This window comes from Canis aureus, chromosome 21, assembly GCF_053574225.1.
Source record: "Canis aureus isolate CA01 chromosome 21, VMU_Caureus_v.1.0, whole genome shotgun sequence".
NCBI lineage: Eukaryota > Metazoa > Chordata > Mammalia > Carnivora > Canidae > Canis > Canis aureus.
In genome coordinates, this window is record NC_135631.1 from 41,264,915 (window position 1) to 41,276,006 (window position 11,092).

An 11,092-nucleotide genomic window follows, 5' to 3' on the forward strand; every position below is an offset into this window, starting at 1 on the left:
AATAGTGAATTGGGTGATTATAGCATACAGAAAAGTGAAATGAATAAAAGCAATGTTATAAGGAATAGCACAAAGGAACTGGGAGTACTCTATTATATGGTACCTGCACTACCCACAAAGAACCTGTATTATCCATGAATCAATAGAGTGTTGAGAGTAGATTGTGTTAGTTATAAATGTATATTATAAATTTTAGGATAGTCACTAACAGTTTTTGAAAAGTAGAACATTGATACACTTAGAGGTAAGAAAATGGAATCCTATACAATGCTCATTTAAAACCACAGGAGGGGGGAATCCCTGGGTGGCTCAGCGGTTTAGCGCCTGCCTTTGGCCCAGGGAGCGATTCTGGAGACCCGGAATCGAGTCCCGCGTCAGGCTCCCAGCATGGAGCCTGCTTCTCCCTCCTCCTGTGTCTCTGCCCCTCTCTCTCTCTCTCTGTCTGTCATAAATAAATAAATCCTTAAAATAAATAAATAAATAAATAAAACCACAGGAGGGTGCTGCTTCGGCAGCACATATACTAAAAAATTGGAACGATAGAGAGAAGATTAGCCTTGCGCAGGGGCCACCCTGCGCAAGGATGACATGCAAATTCGTAGAGTGTTAAAAAAATAAATAAATAAATAAAATAAAACCACAGGAGGCATGGGGTGCCTGGGTGATGCAGTTGGTTAAGCATCCAATGGAGGACTCTCTCTCCCTCTCCCTTTTTCTCTCTTTAAAAATAAAATGTAAAATAAATAACTCTTTAAAAATAAAATTAAACTGGAGAAGCAGAAAAAGAGGAGAGGAAAAAAAGGTACAAAGAACTAGTGCAACAAACAGAAAACAAATAGATATTAACCCTACCATTTAACAGTCAAATTAAGGGGATGCCTGGGTGGCTCAGTGGTTGAGCATCTGCCTTCAGCTCAGGTCGTGATCCTGGGATCTGGGATCAAGTCCCGCATCGGGCTCCCTGCAGGGAGCCTGCTTCTGCCTTTGCCTGTGTCTCTGCTTCTCTCTCTCAGTCTGTGTCTCTCGTGAATAAATAAATAAAACTTTAAAAAACAAAATCAAATTAAGTGTGAATGATATCAATCAGAGAAGTGTCAGAGTGAGGGACATCTGGGTGGCTCAGCTGTTAAGTGTCTGCCTTCGGCCCAGGGCATGATCCTGGAGTTCTGGGATCGAGTCCCACATGGGGCTCCCTGCGTGGGTCCTGCTTCTCCCTCTGCCTGTGTCTCTGCGTCTCTCTCTGTGTCTCTCATGAGTAAATAAATAAAATCTTTAAAAAAGAAAAGAAAAGTGTCAGAGTGGATCAAAAAAACCAAGACTCAACTGTATGTTGTCTAAAAGAAGTCCACTATAAATATAAAAATATAAGCTAAAAGTAAAGTAATGGAGAAAGATATATCCTGCAAACACTTAGAAAAAGAAACCTGGAGTAGCTGTATTAATTTCAGATTTCAGAAGAAGGGAAATGAGCAGAGATAAAGTGGGGCATTATGCAAAGATAAAGGGGTCAATTCTTCAAGAAGACATAATAGTCTTAAACAATTATGCAGCTCACAATAGTGCATCAAAATATGTGAAGCAAAGGGACACCTGGGTGGTGCAGTGGTTGAGCATCTGCCTTTGGCTCAGGTCGTGATCCTAGGTCCTGGGACTGAGTCCCACAGGGAGCCTGTTTCTCCATCTGCCTAGGTCTCTGCCTCTCATTCTGTGTATTCCACAAATAAAAAACAAAACAAAACAAAATATCTGAGGCAAAAACTAACATGAATGCAAGGAGAAATAGACAAACCCACTACTGCGGCTAGAGCTCCAACACTCTTCTTTTAGGAATGAATAGATCCAGAAGGCAGAAAATCAGTAAGGATGCAGTTGACCTGAACAGCACCATCAATCAACTTGATCTGCTTGACATTCATAGCATATTTTTTCTTAAGATTTTATTTATTTAATCATAGAGACAGAGAGAGAGTGAGAATGGCAGAGACACAGGCAGAGGGAGAAGCAGGCATCATACAGAGAGCCTGACGTGGGACTCGATCCCAGGTCTCCAGGATCACGCCCTGGGCTGCAGGCGGCGCTAAACCGCTGCGTCACCGCGGCTGCCACATTCATAGAATATTTTATCCAACAACAGCAGAACACACATTCTTCTCGAGCTCACGTGGAACACTCACCACCAAGATAAACCATATTCTGGGCCATAAAACATACTTGAAGGAATTTTTTAAAAAAGAGATATATACAAAGTAATATTCAGATCATATGAATTTACTTATTTATTTGAGAGAGTGAACATGAGACAGAGCAAGCGAATATGAGCGGGGTGTGTGTGTGTGTGTGCGGGGGGGCTGAAGGGGAGGGAGAAGCAGATTCTCCACTGAGCAGGGAGCCTGATATGGAACTTGATCCCAGGACCGCAGGATTATGACCTAAGCTGAAGGCAGATGCTTAACCAACTGAGCCACTCAGGTGCCCCAGATCACATTAATTTAGACTAGAAATCAATAGATACCTTGAAAACCCCAAATATCTGGAGATTACACAAGACACTTTAAGAAACATACTGGTCAAAAAAGAGGCTGCAGGAAAAAAATTAAACATATTTTAAACTAAATAAAAATGAAAATACAACTTATCAAAATTTGTGGAATGTTGTAAAATCAGTGCTTAGTAGGACAGTTTTAACATTAAATGCATATTCTAGAAAAGATGAAAGACCTAACATCAATGATCAAAGCTTCCCTCTTAGGAAAATAAAGAAGGGTAATTTATGCTTAAAGCAAAGAAAGAAAGACAATAATAAGAGCGGAAATCAGTGAAATCAAGGGGTGCCTGGGTGGCTCAGTCGGTTAAGTGTCTGCCTTCAGCTCAGGTCATGATCCCAGAGTCCTGGGCCGGAGACCAACATTGGGCTCCCTGCTCAGTGGAGAACCTGCTTCTCCCTCTCCCTCTGCTCATGCTCTCTCCCTTTCTCAAAATAAATAAAATCTTTAAAAAAGGTAACATAAACTATTAGAGAAAATCATCTAGTTTTTTGCTTTAACGTTTAGTCTTACCATTAATATTTTAATGGACTGTAAATGGATATTCTCTGGTTTTTATTTTTATAAAAGATTTTATTTATTCATGATAGACATAGAGAGAGAGAGGCAGAGACACAGGCAGAGGGAGAAGCAGGCTCCACGCTGGGAGCCCGACGCAAGACTCGATCCCAGGTCTCCAGGATCACACCCTGGGCTAAAGGCAGGCGCTAAACCGCTGAGCCAGCCAGGGATCCCCTTTTTTCACTTTTTTAAAGTAAGCTCTGCAGTCAATGTGGAGCTTGAATCATGACCCAATCATGATCAAGATTTGCATGCTCCACTGACTGAGCCAGCCAGGTGCCCCTCTTTGGTTTTAGAAGTAGCTCTGGGTCAGCGTAGTTATGTCTTTTCATTTAATTTTTTAACTTGAGTACAGTTGACAATGTTACCTTAGTTTCAGGTAACAACACAGTAATTCAACTTCTCCGTGTTATGCTGTGCTCACAAGTGTTAGCTACCCTCAGTCACCATACAGCACTATTACAGGATCAGTTCTGCCTTTATAATTGTCTGTCTTTGCCCACCCTAAAATCAGGACATTATGCATCTAAGAACAAATATATCCTTAATGTTTTAAGTGTCACGAACTTTTCAAAGTTCTGTGAAAAACAACTATCTCCACTATCCACGTAACAAAGCTTCCACTTTCTGATTTATTTTCCTTTTTTTTTTTAAAGATTTTATTTTATTTATTCATGAGAGACACACACAGAGAGAGAGAGAGACAGGCAGAGGGAGAAGCAGGCTCCCTGTGGGAAGCCTGATGTGGGACTCGATCCCAGGACTCCAGTATCACGCCCTAGCCAAAGGCAAACGCTCAACTGCTGAGCCACCCAGGTGTCTCCTGATTTATTTTCCAAAGTTGTATTATGCTGCTGGGTTTCCCATTCCCATCATACTTTTCGGACTGTTTTCCCCTTGCATCAGTTGCTATATGAACAGGAAGGAGCTCCTTCAAGGCAAGGTGTACTCAAGATGCCAACACAGCGCTTTCCACATCCTAGGAACACAATAAGCATTTGTGGAATGTTTTTCCTACAAAAAAGCTAGAGATATCAATAAGCTGTATTTATTTATTTATTTATTCTTAAAAATGATTATTTTTCTGAGAGACAGACAGACAGAGATAGTGACAGAGATAGCACGAGCAGGCAGGAGAGGAAGAGGCAGGCTTCCCGATGAGCACGGAGCCTGACAAGGGGATTGATCCCAGGACCCAGGGATCATGACCTGAGCTGAAGGCAGATGCTTAAGGGCGCCGAGTGAGCCACCCAGGCGCCTCAAGCTGTGCTGTATTTAAAGTAAACTTTATCTTGTGGGGGACGGGACAGGCAAAATAAGGGAAGAGGATTAAAAGTACAAACTTAGTTATTAAATAAGAAAGAATGGGGGGTACAATGTACAGCAAAGGGAATATAGTTAATAACATGTAACCAATTTGTACAGTAGCTAGATGTATCAAGAGGATCACTTTGTAAAGTATACAAATGTTGAATCACTACATTTTACACCTGAAACTAATATTGTATGTCAACTACACTTCAATTTAAAAAAATAAACCAGAGCAGCCCAGGTGGCTCAGTGGTTTAGGGCTGCCTTCGGCCCAGGGTGTGATCCTGGAGACCCAGGATAGAATCCCATGTCGGGCTCCCTGCATGGAGCCTGCTTCTTCCTCTGCCTCTCTCTGTGTGTCTCTCATGAATAAGTAAATAAAATCTTAAAAAAAAAAAGTATCTGATTTTGGATTTTCAGTTTTTGGAGTTACTCACATTATGACTTCCTCCCAATTAATGCACAGAGGCCCAGGAAAGAAACAGACTTTAACTCAACAAAGCTGTTAATAAAAACAAAAACAAGTAAGACAAAAATCTCCGCCTTGCTTCAGTCGCTTTACCACTCCCACACCACCTGAGTTCCCAGTTTATACTACTAGTCACATAATCCTCGTTCTCATGCCCTGAAACCTCAATTTATATTCCACAGATTTGGAATTTAAAATCTAGAGAGAGACTGCACTAGGGATTAGCCTCTGCATTTAGAGAGAGAAAATTCCTGTGTATCATTGTAACTGCTTAAGGAAAACTTTAAGTGTTCTGAAATATTGATGATATCTATTGATGATATTTAGGTGTTCCAATAGCAAAAATAATCATCATAAAACTTAATAATTAAGCATTTCAAAATCATATTTAATTAACTTACTCCCAACCCACATATTCCCAATCATACATAATAAACCATAACACTCTAAATAAATAAAAAAATTAAAATAATAAAAAAAAGGGATCCCTGGGTGGCGCAGCGGTTTAGCGCCTGCCTTTGGTCCAGGGCACGATCCTGGAGACCCGGGATTGAATCCCACGTCGGGCTCCCTGTGCATGGAGCCTGCTCCTCCCTCTGCCTGTGTCTCTGCCTCTCTCTCTCTCTCTCTCTGTGTGACTATCATAAAAAACAAAACAAACAAAAAAAAAAACTAAAAAAAACCCCATAACACTCAAGATGAATTTGCCATTAAACAGGTGACATGCAATAAAGGGATCTTTCTAGAACCTCTCTATCCAATATGGTAGTCACTGGTCGCATTTTGCTACTGAGCACTGGAAATGTGGCTAGTCCAAGTTGAGATCTGTGTTAAGTGTAAAATACTCACTAGATGTTAAAGGCAGTCCAAAAAGGAGAATGTACTTAGCTTTTATTTTTAAGATTTATTTTTAAGTAATCTCTATACCCAAATACAGGGCTAGAACTCACAACCCCGAGATAAAGAGTCACATGCTCTACGGACTAAGCCAACCAGGTGTCCCTGTTTTTAGCTTTTAATATTAATTATATGTTGAAGTGGTATTTGGGATATTTGGGTTTAAGTAAAATACATAAAGTTAATTTCACTTGTCTCTTTTTACTTTATAAAATTATTTTTATTGCTATTTAAGTGATCTCCACAACCAACATGGGGCATGGACCCATGACCGCGAGATCAAGAGTCATATGCTCTACCAACTAAGCCAGCCAGTGCCCCTCTTTTTACTTTTTTAACTGAAGTACAGGTGACAACAATGTTAGTTTAAGCATACAACATAGTGATTCGACAAGTCTATACACAGCTATGTTCATGAGTGTAGCTGCCATCTGTCACCATACAAAGCTATTACACTATTATTGACTATACCCCCTAAGTTATGACTTATTCCTTCCATAAAACTGGAGGCCTGTATCTCCCACAACCCTTCACCCATTGCCTAATCCCCCTCCCCCCACTCCTCTGGCAATTATCAGTTTATTCCCTGAATTTATGGGCCTGCTTCTTTTTTCTTTAGATTCCACACATATATGAAATCACACAGTATTTTTTCTTGGACTTATTTCACTTGGCATTATACCCTATAAATCCATCCATGTTGTTGTAAATGGCAAGATCTCATCCTCTTTTATAGCTGAGCAAATATTCATTCCATTGTTTGTCTTTATTCCTTCATCTATCAATGGATCCTTTTACTATCTTAATATGGCTACTAAAAGATTTTATTTCTACTTTTTAAAGATTTTACTTATTTATTCATGAGAGATACAGAGAGAGAGAGAGAGAGAGAGGCAGACACAGGAAGAGGGAGAAGCAGGCTCCATGCAGAGAGCCTGACGTGGGACTCAATCCCAGGCCCCCAGGATCAGGCCCTGGGCTGAAGGTGCTAAACCACTGAGCCACCCAGGCCGCCCATACTAAAAGATTTTAAATGACGTATGAGGCACACATTACATTTCTATTGGACAGCATTTGAGCTTCTGATGGGATAGGAAGTATACATTACGAAATAAGGATTTTTTAAAAAGATTTATTTATTCATGAGACAGAGAGAATCAGAGACATAGGCAGAGGGAGGGGCAGGCTCCCCAGAGAGTCTGAGGCAGGACTAGATCCTGGGATCCAGGATCACACCCTGAGCTGAAGGCTCAACCACTGGGCGGCCCAGGCATCCCAGGAGATAAGGGTCTTGAATAACTTCTCCCTGTTGCTATCTCTTTTACATACTGGCCACTTTCTTTTTTTTTTTAAGATTTTATTCATTTATTTGAGAGAGAGCACAGTGGGGAGGGGCAGAGGGAGAAGCAGGCTCCCCACTGAGCAGTGAGCCCAATGAGGGGCTTGATTCCAGGGCCCTGGGATCACAACCTGAGCCAAAGGCAGATGCTTAACCGACTGAGCCACCCAGGCACCCCCATACCGGTCACTTTCCCAGAGTCTTCAGCACAAGTGGAAAAGCTGTAACACATAGTCATCACTGTACTCCTGCTAGACACCAAAACCATATGGATTCTAACCATCCTTGCTTTTAATAGTCGCTGCTTTCATTAGAAGCTACAGTGTGTGCCACTCAAGTATTTTTTATTTACTTTTTTTTTTTTTAAGATTTTATTTATTTATGCATGAGAGACATAGAGGCAGAGACACAGGCAGAGGGAGAAGCAGGCTCCATGCAGGGAGCCCGACGTGGGACTCGATCCCGGGTCTCCAGGATCACACCCCAGGATGCAGGCGGCGCTGAACCGCTGAGCCACCTGGGCTGCCCTTTTTTATTTACCTTTTAAAGATTTCTTTTTCTTTTCTTTTCTTTTCTCTTTTTTCTTTTCTTTTTTCTTTCTTTCTTTCTTTTCTTTCTTTCTTTCTTTTCTTTTCTTTCTTTCTTCATTCATTCATGAGAGACACACAGAGAGAGGCAGAGACACAGGCAGAGGGAGAAGCAGGTTCCACGCAGGGAGCCCGATGTGGGACTCAATCCCAGGGCCCCAGGATCACACCCTGAGTCAAAGGTAGATGCTCAACCACTGAGCCACCCAGGAATCCCAAAGGAACATTTTAAATTACATCAGTGAAGTCTTTTTGGGGGATAATTTTCCCATATGGAGCAACAAGGCCATAGAGCCTTAAGACAAGGTCAACTAAATCTTTGGACAATGTGGATGAAAGCAAGGGCAGAAAAGAACAGGATCGTAGGTGGTCCTGGAGAAAGCCAGAAAATGAAAGCAAGTTTATTATTATTATTATTTTATTATTATTATTATTATTATTATTATTATTATTATTATTTTTGGAAGCAAGTTTGAAGAGTACTCCTAAGGTGATCTATTTCAAGTGGGAACTCTTAAATCATCAATATGAGCCTTGGATCTATTCGCATTGTCATCCCACTTGCACATGCTGAACATGCACTGAGTATGTGCCCTTCATCATTAACGTCACTGGGTGTCACATCTGATCAACACAGACTCCTGTGTATCTCAGGTAGCCGATCTGTGATGTCCAGGGTTGGGCCATCCAGTTCAGCAGCCACTGCCCATACACGGCAATGGAGCAGTTGAACTGTCACTAGTATAACTGAAAAGCTGAATTGTAAATTTTATTTAACTTAAAATAACATTTTTTATTATTTTATTTTTTAAAGATTTTATTTATTTATTCATAGAGACAGAGAGAGAGAGAGGCAGAGACACAGGCAGAGGGAGAAGCAGGCTCCATGCAGAGAGCCCGACGTGGGACTCGATCCAGGGTCCTCAGGATCATGCCCTGGGCTGCAGGCGGCGCTAAACCGCTGAGCCACCAGGGCTGCCCCATTAAAATAACATTTTTTAAAGTTAAATTAAAATTAACCATATGTGGCTGGTCACTGCCACACTGGCCACTGCAGGTCTAGAGCCCTGCTTCCCCAAGCGCGGCGCTCAGGTGAGCAGCACAGGACCTTCCAGGAGTTTGTTAGAAATGCAAAGCATTTCTGACTCCACCTGGAGTTGTGAAGTACTATCCCGCAGCGTACAAGATTGCTAGGGGATTCCTATGCACATTTAAGTTTCAAAAGCCCAGGACACCTGGGTGGCTCAGCGGTTGAGGGCCTGCCTTTGGCTCAGGGTGTGATCCCAGCATCCAAGACCCAGTCCCATGTCGGGCTCCTTGTGGGGAACCTGCTTCTCGCTCTGCCTGTGTTCCTGCTTCTCTCTCTCTCACGAATCTTAAAAAAAAGTTTCAAAAGTCCTTACTTAGAGTAGTGGGTCTCATTTGAAACTGTATTCAAAGTTAGCATTTCTATGTATGCATACGTGTGTGGGTGTGTTAACCACACTTGCCTCTCTCCTTCCCCTGGAGACCACATCCATAATTTTTCCTCTTGATTTTTCAACTTTATGATCCAAAACTGAGAAGTTTTAGCCTATAGGAGTATGGCCCCATAGATTAGGAAAGCAGATTTCACTGAACAAAGAACACAGTAAAGTTATTCTTTGCTTTGCAAGCATACTCTTCAGTCATGAAGGGCAGGACCTGGCCATTCACAGCTGAGTCCTTCCATTGTGCTTTTACTTCTTCATGTGTGGTGAAGACACAGTACGCTGTTTTTGCTCCAAAATAGCACACATAGGGCAGCCCTGGTGGCTTAGCGGTTTGGCACCACCCTTGACCCAGGGCATGATCCGGGGGTCCCGGGATCAAGTCCCACATCGGGGTCCCTGCATGGAGCCTGCTTCTCCCTCTGCCTGTGTCTCTGCCTCTCTGTCTCTCATGAATAAAATCTTTAAAAAACCAAACCAAACCAAAACACAAAATAGCACACATACACACACATCTGGAGACTACAACACACACACACACACACACACACACACACACACACACACACACTCTATTTGGTATCTCACACACAGATCCTTAGTTTTTCAGTGCAAAATTGGCCACGACTACAAAAAGCATTTTGATACAAATACCAGTTTGTGTTGATTTGTACTGCCTGGCACAACTGCTCAAGTTTTAAGTACTGATGTGCTATTGTAGGTGCTACTAGTTTTTTCGTTGGACTCATCCAGCAAATATATATATTTTTTGCAAATATTTTTTTATTAGTGTAATGGCTGTCTAGTTACTACCTGCAACATAAAATCACAAATAAAAATAGTTGATAGTATGAGTGTGGTTATTTAGCTTAGTAGAGTGCTGGGTTTACATTATAATAGAAAAATAATGGTCTTTCATTATTTCTTTCAGGCAAAAACTTAGAATACAAAGTATATTTATGTTGTGGATGAGGCTGCTTTCATACTTGTAAATCTGCCTCAGAGAAATGTTTCCCCTTTGTCAACATCAACAGAATGTCCTGACATCTAAGGGAATGATTTATTCCAAGTTGACAAGTCTCTAGAGTTAAACGTTATGTCCCCAAGTCTCAAAATGACTCTAGAGCACTGCTTTGAATCATTCTTTTCCCACTTGTGTTTAAGAAGGAACCTGCACAAACTGGTAGTTGGCTAATGCAGTGTGAAAATAAACTCATCCCATAGGGCCATCATTATTTCCCAGATGAAGAGTACATTTCTAAGTTTAGCCTCACTTTTTTTTTCCCCCAGTAATATGAATTTAAAATGCAGAACTACTGAATGCACTTGCATTAGGCAGTTAGAGCCCCTTAATGAGCACTTTTTCACTTATCAGTCTGATGAAGGAAGGTAACTTACAAGCACTGGAAAGTACCAACAGTCCAATACACATTTAATAGATTTGGCTTTTGTAGGACAAAAGATTCTTTAGAAACTAGCCAGCTAAAATATCCTGCTATTACTAATCCTTTTTCACCTCTGTAGTAGTGTGATGGACACCCCTAAAATACAGGGGCTGGAAAACCGTTCTGAATCTTCCATTGCCAGACATGGGACAAATGTCACCCACACCACTGTGGCATGCTATTCCTGGGAGGGAAACCTTTCTCCATTCTTCTCTCCAGAAAGCACGCTGGGAAGCAAGTGAGGGGGGCTCTCGTAAGAATAACCCCAAATCCAGTCCAACAGTTGGACAGTTGGTACACTGAACTGTATTATTCTCATGACATTTCAACCCGATCTTGACACATCTTTGTGTTGCCACACCATTTCAGAAGATCCCTCATTCACTTGGTTCCTCCCCCTCAGTCTGAGCTACGGTTCTCGTGTGCATGCCGTTTTAGATAATTTCTTTGATTAATTTAACTAGGAGAAAG

General features: G+C 41.5%; 1 pseudogene; it reads left to right on the forward strand.

The window, feature by feature from the left end:
• Nucleotides 1-500: 500 nt before the first annotated feature.
• On the forward strand, nucleotides 501-619 carry LOC144293555 (U6 spliceosomal RNA; annotated as a pseudogene).
• Nucleotides 620-11,092: the final 10,473 nt, after the last annotated feature.